The sequence below is a fragment of the Aegilops tauschii genome, chromosome 3 (assembly GCF_002575655.3).
Source record: "Aegilops tauschii subsp. strangulata cultivar AL8/78 chromosome 3, Aet v6.0, whole genome shotgun sequence".
NCBI lineage: Eukaryota > Viridiplantae > Streptophyta > Magnoliopsida > Poales > Poaceae > Aegilops > Aegilops tauschii.
In genome coordinates this window covers 285533677-285548240 of record NC_053037.3, presented here as the reverse complement: position 1 = coordinate 285548240, position 14564 = coordinate 285533677, and positions in this window count along the sequence as shown.

Sequence of the window (14564 nt, the reverse complement as noted above, 5' to 3'; positions counted from 1 at the left end):
CCACTCCGATGCAGCCACGGCTCAAGCTAAGCCGGAAGGCCGGTGGGGAGCGCGTGGACGGCACGCATTTTAGGAGTGTGGTGGGGAGCCTCCGCTACCTCACCCACACTCGACCGGACATCACCTACGCCGTCGGCTACGTCAGCAGGTTCATGGAGGAGCCGACAAGCGAACACTGGGCCGCCGTGAAGCAGCTGCTGAGATACATCGCCGGCACGCACTAGCTGGGATGTTGCTACACTCGGCAAGCACGCGGCGCGGAACTCGTCGGGTATAGCGACTCAGATCTTGGAGGGGACGTGGATGATCGCAAGAGCACCAGCAGAACCATCTTCTTCCTCGGAGGCAGCCCGGTGTCATGGCAATCTGCCAAGCAAAAGATCGTCGTGCTCTCCTCGTGCGAGGCAGAGTGCGTCGCCGCAGCGGGAGCCGCGTGCCAGGCAATCTGGCTCTGGCGGCTGCTCGGGGAGCTGCTCGGGCGCGTCGACGGCGCCACCAAGCTCTGCATCGACAACAAGTCAGCGATAGCGCTGAGCAAGAATCCTGTCTTCCATGATAGGAGCAAGCACATTGAGCTGCGATATCACTTCCTTCGACAGTGCGTCGACAACAGCAGCATCGACGTCCAGTACGTGCGAACTGGTGACCAGCTCGCCGACATCCTCACGAAAGCTCTTGGACGGATTCAGTTCCAGGAGATGCGCGATCGTGTTGGAGTCATCAGGTGCCAGCCACCCTAGCTTAGGGGGAGTTTGTTGCACAATAAGCTAGGATAGCTAGCATGCCGTTTTCAGTTTCAGACTCGCGTTAGCTTTCTTCAGTTAAAGTTTCAGTTAGTGTCTTTCGTCAGGTTAGTTAGCTGCTCCCGCGAGACGCGTTCTGTGCGATCCGCGGAGCGATCGTAGGGCGCCGTGGACCGAGTGCTCGATCGTGGGATGGCACGATCCAGTCGGGGCGCAGGATCCGCGGCACGTTTACTTCTGTTGAGGAATAAAAGGAAGGAAAACAGAAAAGCAGCTCAGTTTTATCGCTGCGCAAAATCTCTCGTGTGTGTTGGTTTTCAGAGAGTTGAGAGGCGACAAGGGAGGGGGAGCCTCCTCCTTGTTGGACCCACGCTTGCTGGCTTCGATTTGACGTGGACATGCCAGCCCATGTGCCCGGGCGGGGCGCCCCCAGATTTTCAGAAAACACTCACGGATTTGAAAAAACGTTCCAAATTTTTAAAAATGTTCACAAATTCAAATAAATATTCATGAAATTCAATAAAAAAGTTCATGAATTTCAATTATTCCCAAATTTCAACAAAAGGTGATTGATTTAAAAAATGTTAGCAAAGTTCAAAATTTGTTCCACAACTTTAAGAAAACAATCACGAATTTGGAAAAAATCATGAATTCAGAAAAAGTCATGATTTAAGGAAATGTTCCAAATTTTTAAAAATATTAATAATTTCAAAAGATTTTCACGAACTTTAAATAAGTTTCTGATTTAAACAAATATTCACTAATATAAAAACTATTTGCAAGCTGAAAAATAAAAACAAAAAAATAAGGCAATTCCTAAACGGCACTTAAGGCGCCCATTCTTTCAGTGTATGCAAATGGACGCAAACACCCTGTTAGGGCATTTCCCGCTTTTGTGTTTTGGTGATGATGATAACTCACCTTGTGGTCTAATCGTGTGCCAAGTTCTTCAAGTACTCTATGTTGGGTACAAGACGATTAGGCATTCCCTCCAGACGGAAAAGATCGAAGACGTTGTTCTCTACGTGTTTAGAGCATCTCCAGCCGTTCGGCCCCCCAGGGGCTTGAAATAGCGCCGTCTGGGGGCGCGCCGGTGAAAAAATCGGCGTGGGGGGGGGGGGGCTCGGGATCCCGGCCGCCGATTTCGGCCCACTTTCGGCGTAAATTGGCCCACTTTCGGGCGCAAATTGGACCGATTTCAGCCCATATTCGGCGTGCTTCGCCACAAATTCAACAGAAGCTATTTTTATCACATAGTTCATCACACAAATCAATACAAATTAAATAGTTCAATAAATAAAAACTCATATTTCATCACACGTTGAGCTAGGCGTTGCCCTTGAGCCTCCATGGGTGCTCCACCAGAACGTGCTGTAGTTGTTGATGCACCTGTGGGTCTCGGATCTCCTGACGCATATTGAGGAAGGTAGTTCAGGTTACCGGTAACTGGTGATCAACTGGGGCAAGAGGACCCTGCCTGTAATATGGTTCAGTGCCAAACACTCGCTTTTCCTGCTCGCTCTCGATGATCATGTTGTGCAAGATGACACAACAAGTCATGACCTCCCACATTTGATTTTTCGACCAGGTCTGAGCGGGGTACCGGACAACAGCAAATCGAGATTGGAGCACACCAAATGCCCGCTCGACATCCTTCCTGCAAGCCTCCTAGCACTTGGCAAAGTAGGAGTTCTTGCCTCCTGGCACATGGTTTGAGATAGTCTTCACAAATGTGGACCATCTCAAATAGATGCCATCTGCTAGGTAGTATCCCTTGTTGTAGTGGCGCCCATTGACCTCGAAGTTCACCGGAGGAGCATGACCTTCAACAAGCTTGGCGAAGACATTCGAGCACTGCAGTACGTTGATGTCATTGTGAGTTCCTAGCATACCAAAGAAGGAGTGCCAAATCCAGAGCTTCTGTGTGGCCTCTGCCTCAAGTACCACACTGCAAGCTCCTTTCACGCCTTTGTACATCCCCTGCCAAGCAAATAGACAATTTTTTCATGCCCAATGCATGCAGTCGATGCTTCCAAGCATCCCAGGAAATTCTCTTGCTGCATTCTGTGCTAGGATCCGAGCAGTGTCTTCGGCATTGGGTGATCACAAGTATTGTGGTTCAAACACTACCACCACTGCCCTGCAAAACTTGTACAAACAGTCAATGGTCATGGACTCGGCCATGCGTCTATAGTCTTTCGATGAGTCACCGGGAGCTCCGTATGCTAGCATCCTCATAGCTGTCGTGCACTTCTGGAGTGAGGTGAATCCAAGTGTGCCGATGCAATCCTTCTTGCACTTGAAGTAGCTATCGAACTCATGGATGGAATTCACAATCCTAAGGAAGAGCTTCCGGCTCATCCGACAACAGCGCCGAAATACTTTCTCGCCGTGGAGTCAAGCGTCGGCGAAGTAGTCGGCATAGAGCAAGCAATAGCCTTCCAGTCGATGCCTCTGCTTTGCCTTCAGCCGGCCCGGCGCCGAGCCACCTCGCCGCGGCTTCGCATTGCTCACGAACAGGCCGTCCAGAGCGGTAAGGACCATGAGGTGCTCTTCATCCTGGGCGTCGGCATCAGCTTCCTCCTCCAGCAGCGCCGCAAATGCCTCCTCGTCGTCCGAGTCCATTGCCGAGCAGACAAATCGCCGAACACCTGGCAGGAGTGGTAGGCGCGCAGCCGTCGGTATCCCCTCCCACGTGGCCGGAGCAACGGAAAGCTCGCCCAGGAGCGGGTCGAAGGCTGCCGCGGTGAACCCTCTCTTTTCCAGCGGGGAATAGCCTTTCTAGCGGCGGTGGGTAGGTAGGCGGCGCCGAGATCGGCACGCTGGCGGTAGGGCGTGCACGGGGGGGGGGATCTGGACGTGCAAGATGATTTTTCGCCTGACAGTGGTGACCCAAGCGCGGTTTTTCCTTTCGCCGGAGCCCTCAAGCACCCCCAGTGCGCTGGGTTCGGTCTGGGATCGCCAAGCCAAAATATGGGCTGAGCGGGCGGAGTTCGGCGTCCAGGGGGCGCGACTGGTTTTTTTTGGCACCGGCGCTAAAAAACTTGCCCTGGGGTGCCTGTTGGGTGCGCGAGTGGAGATGCTCTTATTTCTTTGGTCATAGGAAACCCGTACTATTAAGAGGGAATCCACATCGGAAGGTATTGGGTGAATCATTGCGCGTACACATCTCTCTTCACCCACTGCTCCCTTCTGTTAGAGGAGAGAGAGGTCCCCATTTCCTTCCAAACTAGTGGTTTACTTTCCAAGTGGTTGTACCGCTCGTTTGGGCAGTTGTACCACCTGGCCAGCTCAACCGACACAACCACCGCTCCAGGGGTGATACCCTGGGGTTTCTGCTCCCAGGTACATGCCAAACGGTTGTACCGCTGCCCCCGGGCGGTTGTACCGCCTCTGCTCCGGGAAAACCTTGGGGTGCTTCATGGGCGGTTGTACCGGCCAGGAGGTACGTCTCCAACGTATCTATAATGTTGGATTGTTCCATGCTATTTAATTATCTGTTTTGGATGTTTTATATGCATTAATATGCTAATTTATATTATTTTTGGACTAACTTATTAACCTAAAGCCTAGTGCCAGTTTCTGTTTTTTCCTTGTTTTTGAGTTTTACAAAAAAGAAATATCAAACGGAGTCCAAATAGAATAAAACTTTCGCGATGATTTTTCTTGGACCAGAAGACACACGTAGGACTTGGAGATGAAGTCAGAAGAGTCACGAGGAGGCCACAAGCCTCCAGGGCGCGCCCCCTGGCTTGTGTGCCCCTCGGGGCTCTTCTAAGCCTAATTCTTGGCCTATAAATTCCCAAATACTCCCAAACAACCAGAAGCGTCCACCAAAATACTTTTCCGCCGCCATAACCTTCTGTTCCAATGAGATCCCATCTTGGGGCCTTTTCCGGCATCTTGTCGGAGGGGATTCGATCATGGAGGGCATCTACATCAACTCTATTGCCCCTCTGATGAAGCGTGACTAGTTTACCACAGACCTACGGGTCCATAACTAGTAGCTAGATGGCTTCTTCTCTCTCTTTGATTCTCAATATAATGTTCTCCTCAATGTTCTTGGAGATCTATCCGATGTAATCTTCTTTTGCGGTGTGTTTGTCGAGATCGATGAATTATGGATTTATGATCAGCTTATCTATGAATATTATTTGAATCTTCTCTGAATTCTTATATGCATGATTTGATATCTTTGTATTTCTCTTCGAATTATCGGTTTGGTTTGGCCAACTAGATTGGTTTTTCTTGCAATGGGAGAGGTGCTTAGTTTTGGGTTCAATCCTGCGGTGTCCTCACCCAGTGACAAAGTAGGGGTAGCGAGGCACGTATTTGTATTGTTGCCATCAAGGGTAAAAAGATGGGGTTTTCATCACATTGCTTGAGTTTATCCCTCTACATTATGTCATCTTGTTTAAGGCGTTACTCTGTTCTTATGAACTTAATACTCTAGATTCATGCTGGATAGCGGTCGATGTGTGGAGTAATAGTAGTAGATGCAGGCAGGAGTCGGTCTACTTGACACGGACGTGATGCCTATATTCATAATCATTGCCTTGGATATCGTCATAACTTTGCGCTTTTCTATCAATTGCTCGACAGTAATTTGGTCACCCACAATATTATTTGCCTTCAAGAGAGAAGCCTCTAGTGAAATCAATGGCCCCCAGGTCTATTTTCCATCATATATTTTCATATCTATATACCAAAAATAACTTGCTGCAATTTATTTTATTTTATTTTATGTTTTAGTAATCTTTTATATCTTAAGGTTCAGTGACGCTAGGGTTGTAGAGATATTAGTATGCGGAAACCCGAAAGTTGTTCGGAGTCCCGGATGAGATCCCGGACGTCACGAGGAGTTCCAGAATGGTCCGGAGGTGAAGAATTATATATAGGAAGTCCAGTTTCGGCCACCGGGAAAGTTTCGGGGGTTATCGGTATTGCACCGGGACCACCGGAAGGGTCCCGGGGGTCCACCGGGTGGGGCCACCTGTCCCGGAGGGCCCCATGGTCTGAAGTGGGAAGGGAACCAGCCCTTAGTGGGCTGGGGCGCCTCCCCTTGGGCCTCCCCCTGCGCCTAGGGTTGGAAACCCTAGGGGTGGGGGGCGCCCCACTTGGCTTGGGGGGGAAGCTACCCCCCTTCCCCCTTGGCCGCCGACCCCCCTTGGAGATCTGATCTCCCAGGGCCGGCGCCCCCGCAGGGGTCCCTATATATAGTGGAGGGGAGGGAGGGCAGCAGCACCACAGCCCCTGGCGCCTCCCTCTCCCCCTGCAACACCTCTCCGTCCCGCTTGTGCTTGGCGAAGCCCTGCCGGGATCCCGCTACTTCCACCACCACGCCGTCGTGCTGCTGGATCTCCATCAACCTCTCCTTCCCCCTTGCTGGATCAAGAAGGAGGATACGTCTCTGCTCCGTACGTGTGTTGAACGCGGAGGTGCCGTCCGTTCGGCACTCGGTCATCGGTGATTTGGATCACGGCGAGTACGACTCCATCAACCCCGTTCATTAGAACGCTTCCGCTCGCGATCTACAAGGGTATGTAGATGCACTCCTTCCCTCTCGTTGCTAGTAAACTCCATAGATTGATCTTGGTCATGCGTAGAAAATTTTGAATTTCTGCTACCTTCCCCAACAGTGGCATCATGAGCCAGGTTTATGCGTAGTTTCTATGCACGAGTAGAACACAAAGTAGTTGTGGGCGTCGATTTTGTCAATTTACTTGCCGTTACTAGTCTTATCTTGATTCGGCGGCATCGTGGGATGAAGCGGCCCGGACCAACCTTACACGTACACTTACGTGAGACAGGTTCCACCGACTAACATGCACTAGTTGCATAAGGTGGCTAGCGGGTGTCTGTCTCTCCCACTTTAGTGGGATCGGATTCGATGAAAAGGGTCCTTATGAAGGGTAAATAGAAATTGGCATATCACGTTGTGGCTTTTGCGTAGGTAAGAAACGTTCTTGCTAGAATCCCATAGCAGCCACGTAAAACATGCAACAACAATTAGAGGACGTCTAACTTGTTTTTGCAGGGTATGCTATGTGATGTGATATGGCCAAAAGGATTGATGAATGATATATGTGATGTATGAGATTGATCATGTTCTTGTAATAGGAATCACGACTTGCATGCCGATGAGTATGACAACCGACAGGAGCCATAGGAGTTGTCTTAATTTATTGTATGACCTGCGTGTCAATGAAAACGCCATGTAATTACTTTACTTTATTGCTAACCGTTAGCCATAGTAGTAGAAGTAATAGTTGGCGAGACAACTTCATAAAGACACGATGATGGAGATCATGGTGTCATGCCGGTGACGAAGGTGATCATGCCGCGCCTCGAAGATGGAGATCAAAGGCGCAAGATGATATTGGCCATATCACGTCACTTTATGATTTGCATGTGATGTTTGTCATGTTTACATCTTATTTGCTTAGAACGACGGTAGCATAAATAAGATGATCCCTCACTCAAATTTCAAGAGACGTGTTCCCCCTAACTGTGCACCGTTGCGAAGGTTCGTTGTTTCGAAGCACCACGTGATGATCGGGTGTGATAGATTCTAACGTTCGAATACAACGGGTGTTGACGAGCCTAGCATGTACAGACATGACCTCGGAACACATGCGAAACACTTAGGTTGACTTGACGAGCCTAGCATGTACAGACATGGCCTCGGAACACAAGAGATCGAAAGGTCGAACATGAGTCGTATGGTAGATGCGATCAACATGGAGATGTTCACCGATGATGACTAGTCCGTCTCACGTGATGATCGGACACGGCCTAGTTCGACTCGGATCATGTATCACTTAGATGACTAGAGAGATGTCTATCTGAGTGGGAGTTCATTAATTAATCAGATGAACTTAATTATCATGAACATAGTCAAAAGGTCTTCGCAAATTATGTCATAGCTTATGCTTTAGTTCTACTGGTTAAGATATGTTCCTAGAGAAAATTTATGAAAGTTGATAGTAGCAATTATGCGGACTGGGTCCGTGAACTGAGGATTGTCCTCATTGCTGCACAGAAGGCTTATGTCCTTAATGCACCGCTCGGTGTGCTGAACCTCAGCGTCGTCTGTAGATGTAGCGAAACATCTGACATACACATTTTGATGACTACGTGATAGTTCAGTGCGTAATGCTAACGGTTTAGAATTGTGGCACCAAAGACGTTTTTGAAACGTCGCAGAACATATGAGATGTTCCGAAGACTAAAATTGGGATTTCAGACTAGTGCCCACATCAAGAGGTATGAGACCCCTGACAAGTTTCTTAAGCCTGCAAACTAAGGGAGAAAAGCTCAATCGTTGAGCATGTGCTCAGATTGTCTAAGTACCACAATCGCTTGAATCGAGTGGGAGTTAATCTTCCAGATGAGACAGTGATGGTTCTCCATAGTCACTGCCACCAAGCTATTAGAGCTTCGTGATGAACTATAACATATCAGGGATAGACATGATGATCCTTGAGCAACTCGCGATGTTTGACACTGCGAAAGTAGAAATCAAATAGGAGCATCAATTCTTGATGGTTAATAAAACCACTAGTTTTAAGAAGGGCAAGGGAAGAAGGGATACTTCATGAAACAGCAAATCATTTGCGGCTCTAGCGAAGAATCCCAAGGTTGAACCCAAACCCGAGACTAAGTGCTTCTGTAATGAGGGGAACGGTCACGGAAGCAGTACTACCCTAGATACTTGGTAGATGAGAAGGCAGGCAAGGTCGACAGAAGTATATTGGATATACATTATATGAATGTGTACTTTACTAGTACTCCTAGCAGCACCAGGGTATTAGATACCGGTTCGGTTGCTAAGTGTTAGTAACTCAAAATAAAAGCTACGGAATAAATGGAGACTAGCTAAAGGTGAGATGACGATGTGTGTTGGAAGTGTTTCCAAGGTTGATGTGATCAAGCATCGCATGCTCCCTCTACCATCGAGATCGGTGTTAAACCTAAATAATTGTTATTTGGTGTTTGCATTGAGCATAAACATGATTGGATTATGTTTATCGCAATACGATTATTCATTTAAGGAGAATAATGGTTACTCTGTTTATTTGAATAATACCTTCAATGGTCTTGCACCTAAAATGAATCTCGATCGCAGTGATACACATGTTCGTGCCAAAAGATATAAAATAGTAATGATAGTACCACATACTTGTGGCACTGCCATTTGAGTCATATTGGTATAGAACGCATGAAGAAGCTCCATGTAGATGGATCTTTGGACTCACTCGTTTTTGAAAAGATTGAGACATGCGAACCATGTCTATTGGTATGAAGAAACTCCATGCAGATGGATCGTTTGGACTCACTTGATTTTGAATCACTTGAGACATGCAAATCATACCACATGGGCAAGATGACTGAAAGGCCTCATTTTCAGTAAGATGGAACAAGAGAACAACTTGTTGGAAGTAATACATTTTGATGTATGTAGTCCAATGAGTGCTGAGGCATGCAGTGGATGTCGTTATGTTCTTACTTCACAGATGATTTGAGTAGATGCTGAGTGTATTTACTTGATGAAACACAAGTCTGAATTATTGAAAGGTTCAAGTAATTTCAGAGTGAAGTTGAAGATCGTCGTGACAAGAGGATAAAATGTCTGTGATATGATCATAGAGATGAGTATCTGAGTTACGAGTTTGGCACACAATTAAGACATTGTGGAAAGTGTTTCACAATTAATACCGCCTGGAACACCACAGTGTGATGGTGTGTCCGAACATCATTGGATATGGTGCATACCATGATGTCTCTTATCGAATTACCACTATCGTTTATGGGTTAGGCATTAGAGATAACCGCATTCACTTTAAAAGGGGCACCACGCAATTCCGTTGAGACGACACCGTTTAGAGAAACCTAAGTTGTCGTTTCTTAAAAGTTTGGGGCTGCGATGCTTATGTGAAAAAGTTTCAGGCTGATAAGCTCGAACCCAAAGCGGATAAATGCATCTTCATAGAATACCCAAAACAGTTGGGTATACCTCCTATTTCAGATCTGGAAGCAAAAGTTATTGCTTCTAGAAACGAGTCCTTTCTTGAGGAAAAGTTTCTCTCGAAAGAATTGAGTGGGAGGATGGTGGAGACTTGATGAGGTTATTGAACCGTCACTTCAACTAGTGTGTAGCAGGGCACAGGAAGTTGTTCCTGTGGCACCTACACCAATTGAAGTGGAAGCTTATGATAGTGATCATGAAACTTCGGATCAAGTCACTACCAAACCTCGTAGGTCGACAAGGTATGTACTACTCCTGAGTGGTACGGTAATCTTGTCTTAGATATCATGTTGTTAGACAATACTGAATCTACGAGCTATGGAGAAGTGATGGTGGGCCCATATTCCGACAAATGGTTAGAAGCCATGAAATCCGAGATAGGATCCATGTATCAGAACAAAGCATGGACTTTGGTGAACTTGCCCGATGATCGGCAAGCCATTGAGATAAATGGATCTTTAAGAAGAAGACGGACATGAACGGTAATGTTACCGTCTATGAAGCTCGACTTGTGGCAAAGAGAATTTTCACAAGTTCAAGGAGTTGACTACGATGAGATTTTCTCATCCGTAGCGATGCTTAAGTCCGTCGGAATCATGTTAGCATTAGCTGCATTTATGAAATCTGGCAGATGGATGTCAAAACAAGTTTCCTTACCAGTTTTCATAAGGAAAGGTTGTATGTGATACAATCAGAAAGGTTTTGTCCTAAGGATGCTAAAAGGTATGCTAGCTCCAGCGATCCTTCCATGGACTAGTGCAAGCATCTCGGAGTCAGAATATACGCTTTGATGGAGTGATCAAAGTTTTTGGGTTTATACAAAGTTTGTTAGAAACTTGTATTTACAATAAAGTGAGTGGGAGCGCTACAACATTTCTGATAAGTATATGTGAATGACATATTGTTGATCTGAAATGATGTAAATTTTCTGGAAACCATAAAGGGTTGTTTGAAAAGAGTTTTTCAAAGGAAGACCTGGATAAAGCTGCTTACATATTGGGCATCAAGATCTATAGAGATAGATCAAGACGCCCGATGATACTTTCAAAGAACGCACACCTTGACATGATTTTGAAAGAGTTCAAAATAGATCAGCAAAGAAGGAGTTCTTGGTTGTGTTACAAGGTGTGAGTATTGAGTAAGACTCAAGACCTGACCACAGCAGAAGAGAGAGAAAGGACGAAGGTCGTCCCCTATGCTTTAGACGTAGGCTCTACAGTATGCTATGCTGTGTACCGCACATGAAGTGTGCCTTGCCATGAGTTGGTCAAGGGGTACAATAGTGATCCGGGAATGGATCACATGACAGTGGTCGAACTTATCCTTAGTATCTAGTGGACTAAGGAATTTTCTCGATTATGGAGGTGAAAAGGAGTTCGTCGTAAAGGGTTACGTCGATGCGAACTTTGACACTAATCCGGATGACTCTGAGTAGTAAACCGGATTCGTATAGTAGAGCAGTTATTTGAAATGGCTCCAAGTAGCGCGTGGTAGCATCCACAAGATGACATAGATATTCGTAAAGCACACACGGATCTGAAAGGTTCAGACCCGTTGACTAATAACCTCTCTCACAAGCATAACATGATCAAACCAGAACTCATTGAGTGTTAATCACATAGTGATGTGAACTAGATTGTTGACTCTAGTAAACTCTTTGGATGTTGGTCACATGGTGATGTGACCTGTGAGTGTTAATCACATGGTGATGTGAACTAGATTATTCACTCTAGTGCAAGTGGGAGACTGTTGGAAATATGCCCTAGAGGCAATAATAAATTGGTTATTATTATATTTCCTTGTTCATGATAATCGTTTATTATCCATGCTAGAATTGTATTGATAGGAAACTCAGATACATGTGTGGATACATAGACAACACCATGTCCCTAGTAAGCCTCTAGTTGACTAGCTCGTTGATCAATAGATGGTTACGGTTTCCTGACCATGGACATTGGATGTCGTTGATAACGGGATCACATCATTAGGAGAATGATGTGATGGACAAGACCCAATCCTAAGCCTAGCACAAGATCGTGTAGTTCGTTTGCTAAGAGCTTTTCTAATGTCAAGTATCATTTCCTTAGACCATGAGATTGTGCAACTCCCGGATACCGTAGGAATGCTTTGGGTGTACCAAACGTCACAACGTAACTGGGTGGCTATAAAGGTGCACTACATGTATCTTCGAAAGTGTTTGTTGGGTTGGCACGAATCGAGACTGGGATTTGTCACTCCGTGTAAACGGAGAGGTATCTCTGGGCCCACTCGATAGGACATCATCATAATGTGCACAATGTGACCAAGGAGTTGATCACGGGATGATGTGTTACGGAACGAGTAAAGAGACTTGCCGGTAACGAGATTGAACAAGGTATCGGGATACCGACGATCGAATCTCGGGCAAGTAACATACCGATAGACAAAGGGAATTGTATACGGGATTGATTGAATCCTCGACATCGTGGTTCATCCGATGAGATCATCGTGGAACATGTGGGAGCCAACATGGGTATCCAGATCCCGCTGTTGGTTATTGACCGGAGAGGCGTCTCGGTCATGTCTGCATGTCTCCCGAACCCGTAGGGTCTACACACTTAAGGTTCGGTGACGCTAGGGTTGTAGAGATATTAGTATGCGGAAACCCGATAGTTGTTCGGAGTCCCGGATGAGATCCCGGACATCACGAGGAGTTCCGGAATGGTCCAGAGGTGAAGAATTATATATAGGAAGTCCAGTTTCGGCCACCGGGAAAGTTTCGGGGGTTATCGGTATTGTACCGGGACCACCGGAAGGGTCCCGGGGGTCCACCGGGTGGGGCCACCTGTCCCGGAGGGCCCCATGGGCTGAAGTGGGAAGGGAACCAGCCCTTAGTGGGCTGGGGCGCCCCCCCTTGGGCCTCCCCCTGCGCCTAGGGTTGGAAACCCTAGGGGTGGGGGGCGCCCCACTTGGCTTGGGGGGGAAGCTACCCCCCTTCCCCCTTGGCCGCCGCCCCCCCTTGGAGATCTGATCTCCCAGGGCCGGTGCCCCCCCAGGGGTCCCTATATATATTGGGGGGAGGGAGGGCAGCAGCACCACAGCCCCTGGCGCCTCCCTCTCCCCCTGCAACACCTCTCCGTCCCGCTTGTGCTTGGCGAAGCCCTGCCGGGATCCCGCTACTTCCACCACCACGCCGTCGTGCTGCTGGATCTCCATCAACCTCTCCTTCCCCCTTGCTGGATCAAGAAGGAGGAGACGTCGCTGCTCCGTACGTGTGTTGAACGCGGAGGTGCCGTCCGTTCGGCACTCGGTCATCGGTGATTTGGATCACGGCGAGTACGACTCCATCAACCCCGTTCATTAGAACGCTTCCGCTCGCGATCTACAAGGGTATGTAGATGCACTCCTTCCCTCTCGTTGCTAGTAAACTCCATAGATTGATCTTGGTCATGCGTAGAAAATTTTGAATTTCTGCTACCTTCCCAAAAGTGGCATCATGAGCCAGGTTTATGCGTAGTTTCTATGCACGAGTAGAACACAAAGTAGTTGTGGGCGTCGATTTTGTCAATTTACTTGCCGTTACTAGTCTTATCTTGATTCGGCGGCATCGTGGGATGAAGCGGCCCGGACCAACCTTACACGTACACTTACGTGAGACAGGTTCCACCGACTAACATACACTAGTTGCATAAGGTGGCTAGCGGGTGTCTGTCTCTCCCACTTTAGTGGGATCGGATTCGATGAAAAGGGTCCTTATGAAGGGTAAATAGAAATTGGCATATCACGTTGTGGCTTTTGCGTAGGTAAGAAACGTTCTTGCTAGAATCCCATAGCAGCCACGTAAAACATGCAACAACAATTAGAGGATGTCTAACTTGTTTTTGCAGGGTATGCTATGTGATGTGATATGGCCAAAAGGATTGATGAATGATATATGTGATGTATGAGATTGATCATGTTCTTGTAATAGGAATCACGACTTGCATGTCGATGAGTATGACAACCGACAGGAGCCATAGGAGTTGTCTTAATTTATTGTATGACCTGCGTGTCAATGAAAACGCCATGTAATTACTTTACTTTATTGCTAACCGTTAGCCATAGTAGTAGAAGTAATAGTTGGCGAGACAACTTCATAAAGACACGATGATGGAGATCATGGTGTCATGCCGGTGACGAAGGTGATCATGCCGCGCCTCGAAGATGGAGATCAAAGGCGCAAGATGATATTGGCCATATCACGTCACTTTATGATTTGCATGTGATGTTTGTCATGTTTACATCTTATTTGCTTAGAACGACGGTAGCATAAATAAGATGATCCCTCACTAAAATTTCAAGAGACGTGTTCCCCCTAACTGTGCACCATTGCGAAGGTTCGTTGTTTCGAAGCACCACGTGATGATCGGGTGTGATAGATTCTAACGTTCGAATACAACGGGTGTTGACGAGCCTAGCATGTACAGACATGACCTCGGAACACATGCGAAACACTTAGGTTGACTTGACGAGCCTAGCATGTACATACATGGCCTCGGAACACAAGAGATCGAAAGGTCGAACATGAGTCGTATGGTAGATGCGATCAACATGGAGATGTTCACCGATGATGACTAGTCCGTCTCACGTGATGATCGGACACGGCCTAGTTTGACTCGGATCATGTATCACTTAGATGACTAGAGAGATGTCTATCTGAGTGGGAGTTCATTAATTAATCAGATGAACTTAATTATCATGAACATAGTCAAAAGGTCTTCGCAAATTATGTCATAGCTTATGCTTTAGTTCTACTGGTTAAGATATGTTCCTAG